The sequence below is a fragment of the Macrotis lagotis genome, chromosome 7 (assembly GCF_037893015.1).
Source record: "Macrotis lagotis isolate mMagLag1 chromosome 7, bilby.v1.9.chrom.fasta, whole genome shotgun sequence".
NCBI lineage: Eukaryota > Metazoa > Chordata > Mammalia > Peramelemorphia > Peramelidae > Macrotis > Macrotis lagotis.
This window is the reverse complement of record NC_133664.1, coordinates 143925869-143940447: the sequence shown is the minus strand read 5'-3', so window position 1 is coordinate 143940447 and position 14579 is coordinate 143925869. Positions and strand designations below refer to the sequence as shown.

The following is a 14579-nucleotide window of genomic DNA, read 5'->3' as shown; positions in this document are numbered from 1 at the left end:
TGTAGGAGTCAAAACTGGCAAGATCAGTGGATTAATTAATAAAGGAAACAACAAAGCATTGCAGTTATAAGTAAAGAAGAGGAATATGGAGTTTGAAATGTCAAAAGGTCAGAAGGGGCTGGTAGGTGGTAGATAAGTCAAGTTCAAAGTCTGGGAATGTCAATGAAGGAAGAGAGGACCAAAGAAGTCAATAAGAGTGACTTTTGATTGCTCACGCTGTGACAGAGGCTCTTGGTTCTCTTTCTTGAATTTATGCTTTCTTTTGTGTGAGCAAAGGTGTAGTCATATGTTATAAGCAGAGAGAGTCAAGTGGGCTATAAATTCCAATTATAGCAGGACTATAGGCAAATAGTTCTTTTAGAAAGTTCCCTGATACCTATGCCAGAGTGTGTCCTCACTGCACTTTCAGACCTCATAGTCAGAGTAAGCATAATGGAAGATTTATCTATTTTCAGGGACATGAACATGTTGCACTTATTTCCAGAATCAAAGAATTATAGAATGTAGCTTAAAAGCTAGAAGGGAAATTCTAAATTCAATTCTCCAGTTTTGACAAATGATAAATTATCCCTGAAAAACTTGCCCAAAATCACATAGATAGCAAGTAGCAGTAATATAAAATGAATCTGGACCATCTGAATTTAAAGGCAATAATTGGCAGCCATTTGAATCAATCCAGTCATGTAAGAAACCATGGAATCTCTTAGAATGTAGGATTTTCTGGATTGATTATTTTACTCCTAGATTATCACTGGAAGAGAGGAAGGCAGTATAAAATGAGCCATAGAGAGAGAGAGAGAGGTGAATTATCAAGAAAAAGCAATCTTTTCCCTTGGGGACTTAGGGAAAAAAGATGGAAGGTAGGGTGAATTTTACGAGACCAGGGAAAGCAAATTTGAATGTGATAAAAGGAAATCTGTTTGAGGATAGTGAATAAAGATAATAATAATATTCAGTATTTATATAGTGATTCAAGGCTTGCAGATTGCTTTAAAATTATCTCATTTTATCCTCACAACAACCACAGGAGGTCCTGCTATTATTCCATTTTACAGATGAGGAAATTGAAGCAGAGTGGTTAAATGACTTGCTTAGACATACACCAAGGCTGAATTTGAACTCTGGTATTTTTGACTCCAGATCTAGATCCACTGTACCCCTTAGCAGGCTATGCTTGATCAAACTTTGCCAGAGACAGCATATTTGGGCTGTGGGACCCTGTTGCTCTATTAAAAACAGAGACCTTTTTGGAGTAGCAGTATGTTGGGCTCTTCTAATTTTGTTTGGCTTTCTTGAAGGGCTGGATCAAAGTGGTATGACTATGTAAAAATGGTCACCCTAAGTTATGAAAGTGGGAACTATGAGGAATTTGGTGCATGGAAGAAAAGATCTTGTTGTAGTGAAACATGCCAACCTAGTAGTCAGAAGACTGACATTTCTTGTACTGGTTCTGCCAATAAACTTAGTGTGTTGGCTAAGTCACTGCCCCATCTGGGTCTCTGTTTACTCATTTGCAGGATAAAAAAGGCTGAACAAAATGCAATGTGAACTTTCTTTGACTTTAAATTATCTAACTTAATGAAATAAATCCAGGATAAAAGCATGTAATTTGATGCTTTCCATGTAAGTAAAGAGAACTGAAGATTATAAATAGGACATTTAGATACCTTTATTAGAAGAGGTTAAAAAAAAACACTTTCCATAGAAAGAAAGAATTTCAGATTTGGAAGAAACTTGAGAATTCACCATGTGGAAACTCAAAATACAAATCTCATATAAGGGGTCATTTGGCCTCTGCTGGAAGACTCTTAGTAACAGGGAGATCATTACCCTTCTTCCTCTCCATGCTAATAGGTTTCTTCTCAGTTGGACTGTGGCACACAAAAATGGGATGGAAAAATGCAATGGTCGAATGGATCGTTTGGCAGGAATGAGCAAAGGTCTTTCATGAGTATGTTATTAATAGTTTAGCATTTGATTCCAGTCAGATTAGAGATTGGGAGCCATCTCTTCCAGGGAGTTCTTATGTCACATTCTTCTTCTGCAGAGCTGGAAAGAGACAGCATGTGATTCTGTCACTGAGCAGGTAAGCACTAAAATTTTCCTATTGTATTTAGTCCCATGGGATATTCATTTTGCTAAGACATAATTGTCTTTAGAGAGATGGTACTGAAGTCAAGCCATGCATAGCTTCTTCCTTGCACTAAGGGGAATCCAATATGAATGAAGCTGACCTAATCACAAAAATCAGACAAGAATTTGATTTGTTCCTTTAATGTGGTGTTTTTTTCTCCAAGAACATTGCCATGTCATCTTTGTTTCTTAAAACTATTTAACAAGGTCTACATTGCATACTAATTGTCCAAAGTTATTATCTTTATTTCTCTTGATGAAGACAAGTAATAAAAATAAGTTTTGTTTTCCAATTTGAATGATCATTAATTTCATGGCCTTCCTCAGTTATTAGGGAGGCATGTTTTCTTTCCAGTCTTTTCTTCTAGACTTCTGAAAGTCCTTCTAAGTTCCTTTAATTCCTTGACTTTCCAACTGATAACTTTTTCTTGCAGGCCTTAAATGACGCAGTATAATTTGGTTGAGTTCACTTTCTTCTTTCCAAACTATATTCCTCCCTTTTAAAAAAAAAACCAAAACTTGTTTTTAAAATTTTCATCCAATTGTACATGCATATTTCCAAGTTCCAATATTTCCCTCCATCCTTCCTTCCTACCCCACCTCCCCTCAGTAGGGAATAGTCAGGTTAGCATTTTACATACATATTTTTCTAGACATATTTACAAATTAGTAGTTTTGGGCATGAGGAATTAGGATTAAGGGAAAGAGATATATGAGATAGTTTTTATAAAGTGTTCATCAGATTCAGTAGGGGTGTTTTTTTTTTTTCTGTGTGTTTTGTTTTGTTTTGTTTTTCTTCCTCTGGTTGGGGATAATATAGTCCATTACCAGTCTAATACAGTTGTTTTAGCTCTCTGGATTGTCGAGAGGAGTTTCCTCTTTCAATGTTGTTTATCTCATAATGTTACATTGTTCTTGCAGCTCTATTCCCTTCGCTTAGCATCAGATCCCATAAGTCGTTTCATGCTTCTCTAGAATCCAAACGTTTATGGTTTCTTACAGAACAATAATATTCCATAGTATTCTTGTACCATAACTTGTTTAGCCATTCTGAATTGATGGGTATCCCCTCAATTTCCAGTTCTTTGCCACTACAAAAAAGAGATGCTATGAATATTTTGAAACATGTAAGATTTTTCCTATTTTTTACATTTTCTTCTGGATATAGACCTAGAATTGGAATTGCTAGGTCAAAGGGTATAAACTGTTTTATTGCTCTTTGGGCATAGTTCCATATTGCTCTCCAGAAAGGTCAGCTCTGTTTACAACTCCACCAGCAATGCATCAATGTCTCAATACTCTCACAACTTCTCCAACATTGATCATCTTCCCTTTTTCTCATCTCAGCTAATCTAATAACTGTGAAATGATACCTCATTGTTGTTTGCATTTCTCTAATCAATAGTGATTTTGGAGCATGTTTTCATGATTGTATATAGTTTTAATTTCTTCATTTGAAAACTGTTCATATCCTTGGATCATTTATCAATTGGGGAGTGACATGTGACCTTATAAATTTGATGCAATTCTGTATATATTTTAGAAATGAGACCTTTATCAGAACTGCTGGTTGTGAAGATTGTTTCTCTAATTTTGGCAGCATTGATTTTATTAATGCAAAACCTTTTTAATTTAATATAGTCAAAATTATTCACTTTGCAGTTTGTAATGTGCTCTAATTCCTGTTTGGTCATAAATTAATCACTTTTCCATAGATCAGATAGATAGAGTATTCTTTGGTCTATGAATTTATCTATGGTATCATTCTAACTATAGTATCCTGTACCAATTTTGACCTTATTTTGGTATAGGATGTGAGATGTGGATCTATGCCTAGTTTTTGCCATACTATTTTCTAGTTTTCCCAACACTTTTTTTTTCAAATAGCGAGTTCTTATCCCAGAGGCTGATGTCTTTGGGTTTGTCAAATAATAGATTGCTGTAGTCATGTACTGCAGTTTCTATTGAACCCATCCTAATCCAATGATCCATTACTCTGTTTCTTTTTTTTTCTTTAGAAAGACTTTACTAATTTTGAGTTTTACAATTTTTCCCCCATTCTTGCTTCCCTCCCCCCCCCCACTCCCCACAGAAGGCATTCTGTCAGTCTTTACATTGTTTCCAAGGTATACAATGATCTCAGTTGAATGATAACAGAGAAATCATAACCTTAAGGAAGGAAAAATAAAGTATAAGAGACTGCAAAATTACATAATAAGATAACAGTTTTCTAAATTGAAGGTAATAGTTTTTGGTCTTTGGTCAAACTCCATGGTTCTTTTTCTGGATACAGATCCTATTCTCCATTGCAGATAGCCCCAAAATTATCCCTGGTTGTTACAATGATGGAATGAGTAAATCCATCAAGGTTGATCATCACCTCCATGTTGCTGTTAGGGTGTAGAGTGTTTTTCTGGTTCTGCTCATCTCGCTCAGCATCAGTTCATGCAAATCCTTCCACGCTTCCATGAATTCCCATCCCTCCTGGTTTCTAATAGAGCAATAATGTTCCATGACATACATATACCACAGTTTGTTAAGCCATCCCCCAACTGAAGGACATTCACTTAATTTCCAATTCTTTGCCACCACAGACAGGGCTGCTATGAATATTTTTGTACAAGTTATGTTTTTACCCTCCTTCATAATCTCTTCAGGATATAGACCCAGGAGGGGCATTGCTGGATCAAAGAGTATGCACATTTTTGTTGCCCTTTGGGCGTAATTCCAGATTGCTCTCCAGAAAGTTTAGATGAGTTAACAGTTCCACCAACAATGTATTAGTGTCCCAGATTTCCCACATCCCTTCCAACATTGATCATTTTCCTTTCTGGTCATATTGGCCAGTCTGAGAGGTGTGAGGTGGTATATCAGAGATGTTTTAATTTGCATTTCTCTAATAAGTAATGATTTAGAGTAAGTTTTTCATATGACTGGATCACTTTGATTTCCTCATCTGTAAATTGCCTTTGCATATCCTTTGACCATTTGTCAATTGGGGAAATAGCTTTTTTTTGGAAAATTTGACTCAGTTCTCTATATATTTTATAAATGAGCTCTTTATCAGAAATACTAGTTGTAAAAATTGTTTCCCAATTTACTACATTTCTTTTGATCTTGGTTACAATGGTGTTATCTGTGCAAAAGTTTTTAATTTAATTTAATCAAAATTATCTAGTTTGTTTTTAATGATGTTCTCCATCTCTTCCTTGGTCATAAATTGCTTCCCTTTCCATAAATCTGACAGGTAAACTACTCCTTGATCTTCAAGTTTGCTTATAATAATGTTTTTTATGTCTAAATCCTGTATCCATTTTGATCTTATCTTGGTATAGGGTGTGAGGTGTTGGTCTAATCTAAGTTTCTTCCATACTAACTTCCTATTTCCCAATAGTTTTTATTGAAGAGAGAGTTTTTGTCTCAATAGCTGGACTCTTATAATCATTTCCTGCTATTGCACCTAGTCTATTCCACTGATCTACCATTCTATTTCCTAGCCAATACCAGACAGTTTTGATGACTGATGCTTTATAATATAATTTTAGATCTGTTGGGGCTAAGCCACCTTCTTTTGCTCTTTTTTTTCATTGAATCCCTGGAAATTCTTGACTTTTTATTTCTCCATATGAATTTACTTACACCTTTTTCTAACTTATTAAAGTAATTTTTTGGAATTTTGATTGGTAGGACACTAAATAAGTAATTTAGTTTTGGTAGAATTGTCAATTTTTTAAAATTTATTTTTTATTCTCATTTTATACAAATTTTTTTTTACATTAATAAAATATACTGTTTACAAGTAAACAAAATACCCCTCCCACCATGAATATAGATAGACTTGCTTGGGCAAAAAAGTAAAGGGGAGAGAAAAAAAATTAAAATTAAAAAAAAAAATAGTAATAATTATAGGTATGGCCAGGTGGAGCAATGGATGAAGCACCAGCCCTGGAGCCACGAGCACCCGAGTCCATATCCAGCCTCATAAACCCAGTAATCACCCAGCCATGTGACATGTAAGCCACCTGATCCCCACTGCCCTGCAACAACCAAAAAGAAGAAAAAAAAAGAATACCCAAAATAAAATAAAATAGTAATAATAGTAGGGGTGGCTGGGTGGCAGACAGAGCGTTGGCCCTTGAGCCAGGAGCACCTGGGTCCGAATCCGGCCCCAGACACCCAAAGATCACCCTGCTATGTGGCCCCAGGCAGGCCACCCAGCCCCACTTGCCCTGCACCCTCCCCCAAATAATAATAACAAAAAATGTGCTTCAGTCTTTGTTCCAACACCATCAACTCTGTTGTGGGTGGATCACATTCTTTATGATAAGTCCATCACAAAAGTTACTTCCCTATTTTTCTAAGGTTGCCATTGCTGATCGTAACTCCTTTCTTATTTCTCCACTACCATGTACTATATTTTCTCTCTCCTTTCACTCTGACTCTGCTGTAGGGTCACTGAGTGGCACAGCAGACAGATCCCTGGTCCTGGGGCCAAGAAGCCCTGAGCCCCCATACCACCCCTGAGGCCCAGAATCCACCTGGCCCTATGGTCCTGGGCAGGCCATCCAATCCCAGCCCCTTGCAAGAAGTAAAATAGAAAATGAGTTATATCTGACCACTGTTCCCCCATGGTCCATCCTCTCCTCCTTTATTCACATCCCCACCCCTTCCCCCTGCTCCCCCCTCCTTCCTACTCCAGTTGTCTATACCCCATTGAGTATATTTGCTGTTTCCTCTCCTAGCCATTTCTGATGAGTGCAAAGTTTCCCTCATTCCCCCTTGCCTCCCCCCTTCCATATCATTGCAATAGCTCATTGTAATAAAAAAAACCTTATTATGTAAAATATCTTGGACTATTCCCCCTCTCCTTTTTCTTTCTCCCATTCCATTTCCCTTTTTTTCCTATTGACTCTATTTTTACACCATATTTTATCTTCAAATTCAGCTTTCTCCTGTGCTTCAACTATAAAAGCTCCCTCTACCTGCTCTATTAACTGAGATGGTTCATGTGAATATTATCAGTATCATTTTTCTATACATGCAGTTCATCCTCATTAAGTCCCTCATATTTCCCCCCTCTCCTCCAATCTCTATGCTTCACCTGAGTCCTGTATCTGAAGATCAAACCTTCTGTTCAGCTCTGGCCATTCCAAAAGGAACCTTTGAAATTCCCCTGGTTCATTGAAAGTCCATCTTTTTCCCTGGAAGAGGACATTCAGCCTTGCTGGGTAGTTCATTCTTGATTGCATTCTAAGCTCTTTTGCCTTCCGGTATATTGTATTCCAAGCCCTATGAGCTTCCACTGTAGTTGCTGCTAAGTCCTGTGTGATCCAGACTGCAGCTCCACAATATTTGAACTGTGTCCTTCTGGCTGCTTGTAATATTTTCTCTTTGACTTGGGAGTTCTGGAACTTGGCTATAATATTCCTGGGGGTTGGTTTTTTGGGATCTCTTTCTCGGGGGGATTGGTGGATTCTCTCCATTTTTATTTTGCCCTCTGCTTCTAGGATATCAGGGAAATTTTCCTGTAGTAATTCTTTGAAAATGATGTCAAGGCTCTTTTCCTGATCATGACTTTCAGGTATTCCAATAATTTTCAAATTATCTTTCCTAAGTCTGTTTTCCATATCAGTTGTTTTTTCAATGAGATATTTCACATTTTCTTCTAATTTTTCATTTTTTTGGTTTTGAAGTATTGATTCCTGATTTCTGGTAAATTCATCAATCTCCCTGAATTCTATTCTTTGTCTGAAGGATTTGTTCTCCTCATAGAGTTTTCTTATCTCTTTTTCCATCTGGCCAGTTTTGCTTTTTAAAGCATTCTTCTCCTCAATAACTTTTTGAACTGTTTTATCCATTTGACCTCAATTGGTTTTTAGCATGCTATTTTCTTCAGCATTTTTTTTGGATTTCCTTGACTAAGCTGCTGACTTCATTTTCATGTTTTTCCTGCATCTCTCTCCTTTCTTTTCCCAGTTTTTCTTCCAACTCCCTCATTTGATTTTCAAAGTCTTTTTGGAGCTCTATCATAGCCTGAGCCCAATTTCTGTTTTTCCTGGAGTCTTTAGATGCAGGAGCTTGTGCTTCCTCATCTTCAAACTGAGTATTTTGATCCTTCTTGGGCTCATTTCCAAAATATTTCTCAATGGTCTTCCTCTTGTTTCTTTGCTTGTTCATTTTCCCAGCCTAAGCCTGGTTTGGGGCGTGCTTCCTGAGCTTTTGTGACACTTCCACAAGGGTCTCAGTGTGTGAGGCTCTGTCCTCCCTCCTGGTCTGTGAATGACCACAAGCGTCCCCCTCTGCCATGGGGCTGAGGTGGGGGGCCCCTGTTGTTCTATGGGGGGGCCTAGAGTGGGATCAGGATCTGAATGTGGTCAGAGCCCCAGAGTCCTGTTTCAGGGGCAGAGGACAGAGTTCTCTTCAGTCTCTCTTCACTCCCCTCCCTCAGCTCAATGGGGGCTCCTGCTTACTGGCTCTGGCTGCTTCTGTTTCCGGGTCTAGGCTGGGAGAGACCAAGCTGCTTGCTGTGTGCCCTGAGGGCTGGGCTCCACGTGCTTGCTCTGGCAGAGGTCCCCCACTGTTCCCCCACTTTGTGCAGGTGCTCCCCGGGGTACAGCTCAGGAGACTCCCCGGCTGCTGTGAGCCCCGGCTCCCAGTGCCCTGTGGCTGCCTCCAGGAGGCTGAAGTTCTTTGGCTCTGGTGGGCCTCCCCTCCGATCCGGGGAGCAGAGCCTTTCTGCTCTTTTCCAGGTTACCTTGAGTAGGAGAACTGCCTCACTGGGTCCCTTTGTGGGTTCTGTCTCTCGAAAGTTTAGTTAGAGTCCTTAGTTTATGAGTTTTTATCAGAGAGCTCCTAAGACTCCATCCCTTCATGTCGCCATCTTGGCTCCACCCCCAGAATTGTCAATTTTATTATGTTAGTTTGGCCTATCTATGAGCAGTTGATTTTTGCCCAGTTAGTTAAATCTGATTTTATTTGTGTGAGAAGCATTTTATAATTGTTTTCAAAAAGTTTCTGAGTCTGCCTTGGCAAATAGACTCCCAGATATTTTATATTGTCTGAGGTGACTTTGAATGGGATTTCTCTTTCTAGCTCTTTCTACTGTATCTTGCTAGACATATATAGAAATGTTGTTCATTTATGAGGGTTTATTTTATATCCTGTGACTTTAATAAAGTTGCTAATTATTTCTATTAATTTTTAGATGTTTTTTGGGGGGGATTCTCTAGGTATACCATCATATCATCTGCAAAGAGTGAGAGTTTTGTCTCATCCTTCCCAATTCTAATTCCTTCAATTTCTTTTTCTTCTCTTATTGCTGAGGCTAACATTTCTAATACAATATTGAATAGTAGTGGTGATAATTTGCATCTTTGTTTCACCCCTGATCTTACTAGGAATGCCTCAAGCCTATCCCCATTGCATATAATGCTTGATAATGATTTCAGATAGATATTGCTTATTATTCTAAGGAACAAACCATTTATTCCTACACTCTCTAGTGTTTTTAGTAGGAATGGATGCTGTATTTTTTTTGAAAAGCTTTTTCAGCATCTATTGATATAATCATATGATTTCTGATAGGTTTGTTATTGATATAATTAATTATAACAGTTTTCCTAATATTGAACCAACCCTGTATCCCTGGAATAAAACCTACTTGGTCATAGTGTATTATCCTAGTGATAACTTGTTGTAATCATTTTGATAAGATTTTATTTAAGATTTTTGGCATCTATATTCATCAGGGAGATAGGTATTTAAATTTATTTCTTTGTTTTAACTCTTCCTGGTTTAGGTATCTGCACCATATTGGTGTCATAGAAAGAGTTAGGCAGAGTTCTGTCTTCTCCTATTTTTCTAAAGAGTTTATATAGAATTGGAACTAGTTGTTCCTTAAATGTTTGATAGAATTCACTTGTGAATCCATCTGGCCCTGGAGATGTTTTCTTAAGGAGTTCAATAATGGCTTGCTGAATTTCTTTTTCTGATATAGGGTTGTTTAGGTTTTTAATTTCTTCTTCACTTAACCTGGGCAGCTTATATTTTTGTAAATATTTTTCTATTTCACTTAGATTGTCAAATTTATTGGCATAGAGTTGGGCAAAATAATTCTGAATTATTACTTTAATTTCCTCCTCATTGGTGGTGAGTTCATCTTTTTCATTTATGATACTAGTAATTTGGTTTTTTTCTTTCTTTTTCTTTAATCAAATTGACCAGAGATTTATCAATTTTATTGTTTTTTTTTATAAAACCAATTCTTCATTTTATTTATAAGTTCAATAGTTTTCTTGCTTTCAATTTTATTAATTTCTCCTTTAATTTTTAGAATTTCTAATTTGGTATTTAATTGGGGGGGTTTAATTAGTTCTTTCTCTAATTTTTTTAGTTGCATATTTAGTTCATTGATTTCCTCTTTTTCTAATTTATTCACGTAAGCATTCAAAGATATAATATATCCTCTGAGAGCTACCTTGAGTGAATCCCATAGGTTTGGGTATGTTGTTTCATTATTGTCATTATCTAGGATGAAATAATTAATTCTTTCTATAAATTGTTATTTGATCCACTCATTTTTTAAAATTAGTTTTGGGCCTGTATCTCCCTAGTCCAGTATTGCATATGATTTTTATTGTATTATGATCTGAGAAAGATGTATTCACTATTTCTTTCTTTCTGCAGTTGGTCATTAGGTTTTTATGCCCTAGTACCTGGTCAGTTTTTCTGTAAGTGCTATGTTCTGCAGAAAAAAAATATATTCCTTTCTATTCCCATTCAGTTTCCTCCATAAGTCTATCATATCTAGGTTTTTCTAACCATCTATTTATCTCCTTAACTTCCTTCTTGTTTGTTTTGTGGTTAGATTTGTCTAAATTTGAGAGTGAGAGGTTGAGGTCTCCAGCTAGTAGAGTTTTTCTATGTCTTCTTGTAGTTCTTTCAACTTCTCCTCTAAGAATTTGGATGCTATTGCATTGGGTGCATATATATTCAGTATTGAAATTACTTTATTGTCTATGGTATCTTTTAGGAGGATATAGTTTCCTTCCTTATCTCTTTTGATGCTATCTATTTTTGCAGCTGCTTTGTCTGAGATAAGGATTGCTACCCCTGCTTTTTTCACTTCAGCTGAAGCAAAATATATTTTGCTCCCGCCTTTTACCTTTACTCTATGTGTATCTCTCTGCTTCAAATGAGTTCCTTGTAAGTAGCATATTGTAGGATTCTAGTTTTTAATATACTCTGCTATTTGCTTATTTTTTTAGGTTAAATTTTTTTACAAGGCAAATGGGGTTAAGTGGCTTGCCCAAGGCCACACAGCTAGGTATTTATTAAGTGTCTGAGGCCAGATTTGAACCCAGGTACTCCTGACTCTAGGACTGGTGCTCTATCCACTGTGCTACCTTAGCCACCCCACATTTATGTTTTAAAAGAGATTTCATCCCATTCATATTCAAAGTTATAGTTACTAACTCTTTATTACCTTCCAGGCTATGTTCCTTCTGTTTGTATTTTTCCCCCTTTATCCATATTCCCCAGTATTGTTTCTGAATACCTCCCCTTCAGTGTGTTTGCCCTCCTATATCAACCCCTCCTGTTTCTTTCCCCTTTCCCTTTTCCCCTTCTTCCCTCTCTTCCTTCTATCAGTTCCCCTTTTTTCTCCCCCTCCCTATCTCCTCCCTCCCCTTTCCCCCCTTTTAATACTTGAAATTCTTAACTTAACTGAGTGTTTGAATAAGTTAACTTTAAGTCAAGTCTAATGAGAGGAAGATTCAGGTGGTTCTCAGATCCTCCCTTCTTCCCCTCTATTACAACAGGTCTTTGGTACCTCTTAATGTAATGATATAGACACATTCAGTCTTCTCAATTCTCCCATTTCCTTACTGTCTCCCTTTTTAAGGAGGTATTGTTTTTAGATCAATCTATCTCAGTCACAGAAAAGTCATGAGTGTCCATCACTTCTGCTAACTATATTCTCTCTAGTAGAATTTTGATTCTCAAGAGTTTTGAGAATCTTTCTCCCAGGAGGGGATATAGTTAGATGGCAGTTTTTTCTTTACCTTTTCATGTGTCTCTTGAGTCTCCTGTTTGATGTCCAAATTTTCTATTAATCTCTGTTTTTTTTCATCAGGAAATGTTGGAAGTCTTCCATTTTGTTAAATGTCCATCGTTTACCCTGGAAGAGAAGGTTCAGTTTTGCCATATAGTGGATTCTTGGCTGCATTCCAAGCTCCCTTGCTCTTCAGAATATCCTGTTTCAGGCCCTTCAATCCCTTAATGTTGATGCAGCCAGGTACTGTGTAATCTTTACTGTGGTTCCTTGGTATCTAAATTGTTTCTTTCTGACTGTTTGCAGGATTTTCTCTTTTATCTGATAGTTCTGGAATTTGGTCACAATATTCCTTGGTGTTTTCATTTTAGGATCTCTTTCTAGAGGTGATCAATGCATTCTTTCAATAATGATTTTGCCCTCTGGTTCCATGATATCAGAGCAATTTTCCATCACTAAATCCTGTAATATTAAGTCTAGGATTTTTTCTCTTCAATGTTTTCAGGAAGACTTATAATTCTCAGGTTGTCCCTCCTCATTCTGTTCTCAAGGTCAATGGTTTTGCTGATGAGGTATTTTACATTTTCTTCTATTTTTTTGATTTTTTTGGTTTTTGTTTAACAGACTCTTGGTGTCTCATAAAGTCATTAGTTTCCACAGACTCCATTCTTATTTTTTTTAAGAGAAGAATTTTCTTCATTTACCTTTTGCAGCTCCTTTTCCAATTGGTCAATTGTATTTTTGAGAGTTTCCATTTGACCAATTGAGGTTTTGAGAGAATTATTTTCTTTTTGCATTTGTCCAGTTGTATTTTCCAATGATTTGTTATCTTGTTGCAAGGTATTAATTGTCTCTCCCAAATTTTCCCATTGATTTTTAAACTCCTTCCTGATTTCTTCAAGGAAGTCTTTCTGTGCTGGAGATGGGATCATATTCTCCTCAGAGGTTCTAGGTCTCTCTGAGTTAGTGTCTTTTCCTTCTAGGAATTCCTCTATGGACCCTCCTTTTCTCTGACCTTTTTTCATTTTCCTAAGACCTTATGTTGGCGAGGGTCTGGCTCTCAGAGGTTTGGTGTTGAGATCCCTAGAGGCTTTACTCACTGGCTTTAGTAACTCCAAGTGGGCTGGCCAGTAGGATGTGTTGGTTGCTTTCTCTGGAGTGTCTGTTACCTTGATTTGAGGACTTCTCCCTTAGCCTAGAGTGGGTGGATGAAGCTGTTGAGTGCTTTTATCTTTGTCCAATGGTGGGTTTTGCCCTGGGCAAGGTAACTGCTCTCCCTATTCACAGCTGAGAGAGGTCTGCTGCTCTTAGCCTGGGGAAGAGGTGGGCTATGTTTGTTCTGGGCAGACACTTCAGCTCAAATGAAGGTATGGCTGCAGCAATCCAAAACTGGAACTCACCCTCCAGCTCTGCAGGCAAGCTCCACACTGTTAATACCACAGCCAATTCCTCTGCTCCCTAGTTGGCCGATCAGGCTTGCCCCACTTTTAGACTTCCAGGCCTTAGTCCACCCTACTGATCAGGCTAGTTGAGCTCTCCAGCTCTGACCCTGTCCTGTGCTGCAGCAGAGTCTGCACTCTGCGCCCAACTCACCCATGATCCCAGAGGACAAACCCTGAGGTAGATCTTCTCTTAGTTTCTCTTTCTGGGTTTTGTAGATCAGATTTCTGTTAAGAGGTTTGTTTTATATTATATATGAGGGAAGATAATGAGAGAAGATCAGGAGACTAGCACTGTACCTGTCTTCTCTCTGCCATCTTGGCCATAAGTCCACCCATTACTCTATGTCTTAACCAATACCAGACAGTTTTGATGACTGCTGCTTTATAGTGTAGTTTTAGATCTGGTAGAGCTAGGCCTCCTTTCTTTCCTTTTTTTCCCCATCAGTTCCCTTGCTATTCTTGCCCTTTTGTTGCTCCAGATGAATTTTGTTGCTATTTTTTCTAGCTCTATAAAGTAGTTATTTGATAATATTGGTGGTATGGCACTGAATAGGTAATTTAATTTGGGTAGAATTGTCATTTTTATTATATTAGCTCAACCTAACCATGAGCATGACATTTTTCCAATTATTTAGATCTGATTTTATTTGGGTGAGGAGTGTTTTATAATTATGTTCATACAGTTTCTGGGTTTGTCTTGGGAGGTAGATTCCCAAGTATTTAATGTTTTTTATAGTTATTTTATATGGAATTTCTCTTTCTGTCTCCCGTTCTTGGGCTTTGTTGTTCATATATAGAAATGCTGCTGATTTATGTGAGTTTATTTTATATCCTGTTGCTTTGCTGAATTTGTGAATCATTTCAAGGAAATTTTTAGCTGAATTTCTTAAACTTGCTGTGCTAATTTGAGTTGGTTTTGCATGATACTGCTTAACACAAATATTTGAGAGTTT

General features: G+C 37.4%; 1 long non-coding RNA gene across 1 annotated transcript in view; it reads left to right on the top strand.

Annotated features, from left to right (window-relative positions):
- The first annotated feature begins 1989 nt into the window (after positions 1 to 1989).
- LOC141493046 (uncharacterized) overlaps positions 1990 to 14579 on the top strand; it is a 75318-nt gene continuing 62728 nt past the window's right edge. Inside the window, exons 1-2 of the long non-coding RNA XR_012470104.1 lie at positions 1990 to 2086; positions 12266 to 12427. This is a non-coding gene — a long non-coding RNA (uncharacterized LOC141493046). The remainder of the gene's footprint in view (positions 2087 to 12265; positions 12428 to 14579) is intronic.